Source organism: Bison bison, unplaced genomic scaffold, assembly GCF_000754665.1.
Source record: "Bison bison bison isolate TAMUID 2011002044 unplaced genomic scaffold, Bison_UMD1.0 scf7180017864290, whole genome shotgun sequence".
Classification (NCBI taxonomy): Eukaryota; Metazoa; Chordata; class Mammalia; order Artiodactyla; family Bovidae; genus Bison; species Bison bison.
The window spans coordinates 408,683-411,133 of NW_011494862.1; the positions used below are offsets into that span (position 1 = coordinate 408,683).

The window sequence follows — 2,451 nt, forward strand, 5'->3', positions numbered from 1 at the left end:
CCCAGGACTTGTTTTGGTGTTTCTATTCCCTGCCAGGGTACTGGACAGTCTACGAGCAACATCTCAGAATGCTGCCTCAGAGGCAATCTACCAAGACTCTCGCTCCAGAACTGTCTGAAATCTGTCCTCACTACTTTCTTTCAGACTCTCTGCTCCCCTCCTCCCAGGGAAATATCCAAGGGAGAAGAAATGATGAGTCAGCAATCCCTCTGTCCTTAATTTTCTTTCTTTTTTTTTTTTAACAGCTCAGCTTTTTATTCAATGTGTTACTAAAGAGATTTAGTCAAAAAGACCAAAGCCCATGTCATCATCAGACTCTTCAGATTCTTTTTTCTTTGCTTCTACTTTCTTCTCCTCAGCTGGGGCAGCAGCAGTGGATGGGGCAGGACCTCCTGCTGGTGCAGCACCGGCCGCTGGGGCGGGTCCACCAGCCCCCACATTGCAGATGAGGCTCCCGATGTTGACATTGGCCAAAGCCTTTGCAAACAAACCTGGCCAGAAAGGCTCAACATTTACACCGGCTGCTTTAATGAGGGCATTGATCTTATCCTCCGTGACCGTCACCTCATCGTCGTGCAGAATGAGGGCAGAGTAGATACAAGCGAGCTCGGAGACGGAGGCCATGGTGCGAGCGAGTGCTAGGTGGGGGCTGCCGAGCGCGGTGCTAGTCGCCGGATGAAGTGAGGGCCTCACCCCAAAACGGCCTTAGCTTCCTCGGAAGAACCGAGCACCTTAGCGGCAGCGGAGGAAAGAGCTGTCCTTAATTTTCTAAGATTCATCCTCATTCCAAGGGTTTTAGACTTTGGAAAACCAAAGCCAAGGAAAGACCCTCACAACACCCATACTTGTCTTTTGTCATCCTTCCCTCAGTGAGCACAAAAAAGCCAAGCTGTTTAACTGGAGACTTACAGCAAGAAAGGAAGAAGTAAACCAGAAAGAGAAAAATAAATATTGTATATTAATGCATAGATGTGGAATCCAAAAAAATTGGTATGACAATCTTACTTACAAAGCAGAAATAGAGACAGATGTAGAGAACAAACATGGATACCAAAGGGGAAGGGAGGTGATAGGATGAATTGGGAGATTGGGATTGACATATATACACTATTGATACTATGAATAAAATAGATAACCAATGATAACCTATTGCAAAGCACTGCTGCTGCTAAGTCCCTTCAGTCGTGTCCGACTCTGTGCGACCCCATAGATGGCAGCCCTCCAGGCTCCACCGTCCCTGGGATTCTCCAGGCAAGAACACTGGAGTGGGTTGCCATTTCCTTCTGCAATGCATGAAAGTGAAAACATGAAAGTGCAGTCACTCAATCGTGTCTGACTCTTAACGACCCCATGGACTGCAGCCTACTGCAGGCAAGAGTACTGGAGTGGGGTGCCATTGCCTTCTCTGATTGCAAAACACTATTTGATGGAACTCTATTTGATGCACTGTGGTGATCTAAAGGGGAAGGAAATCCAAAAATCCAAAAAAGAGGGGATATAGGTATACATTTAGCTGATCCACTTTAATGTACAGTAGAAACAAATACAACATTGTAAAGCAACTATACTCCAATAAAAAAAATTTTTAAACCTTGTCAATTTTGAAAACAAAAAATAAAAAGAAAGGAATTTGGTCGATATTTCTAAATATCTTATAGTGATATTTTTACTCATATTTATTCATATGTGGAAATGTAGAAGAAATATCTTGAAAGGTATGTCAAACAATTGAGAGTGACTTCCTCTGGGGAAGGCTGTAAAAAATGGGGAGCTGCAACCTTGCTATGTGCCTGGAAGGTGACAGAGAATGACATTTGTGAACCCACTAATGACTCCACACACTCCAAACTAGAGGTTCAGAAAAAGTGATGTGTACGGGATGCTCCTTTTAATCCCTCCTTGTTGGCTGACTTTTTATAAGCAGATCGGATGTCACCTCTCATTTATCCCCTCCTAATGGATAGGATTAATAAATAAGGATTCATCAAATGAGTTTCTGATCTATATTTAATTTCCAATTGGAATCTTCGGAGAATCCGAATAAAATAAAATAAAACTCTATTTTATCTCTGCTGTTTCAAATTCTTGCAATGAATTTTGTTTTTGTCACCAAATCTGTTAAGGAGTAGTAAATGAATCACTCGCTGATTTATCATGCTTGACAGTCTTTTGGTTCAAATATAAAGAGGAAAGCCTAGGGGGCTTTCTTGGTGGTCCAGTGTGTAAGAATCTCCTTTCCAATGCAGGGTAGTGGGTTCGATCCCTGGTCAGGGAACTAAGATCCTACATGCCACAGGGCAGCTAAGCCAGTGTACCACAACTACTGAGCCCGTGTGCCACAACTAAAGAGAAGTCCACATACAATGAAAGATCCCACGTGCCACAACCAAGACCTGACGCAGCCAAATAAATAAACATTAAAAAAAATAATAAAGAAGAAGACCTAAAGTG

The 2,451-nt window shown here is 42.9% G+C and overlaps 1 pseudogene across 1 annotated transcript; it reads right to left on the reverse strand.

Moving 5' to 3' along the window:
- Positions 1 to 228: 228 nt before the first annotated feature.
- LOC104996145 lies at positions 229 to 767 on the reverse strand (annotated as a pseudogene). Its single transcript, XR_826138.1, has one exon. The product of XR_826138.1 is annotated as a 60S acidic ribosomal protein P1 pseudogene (transcript).
- Positions 768 to 2,451: the final 1,684 nt, after the last annotated feature.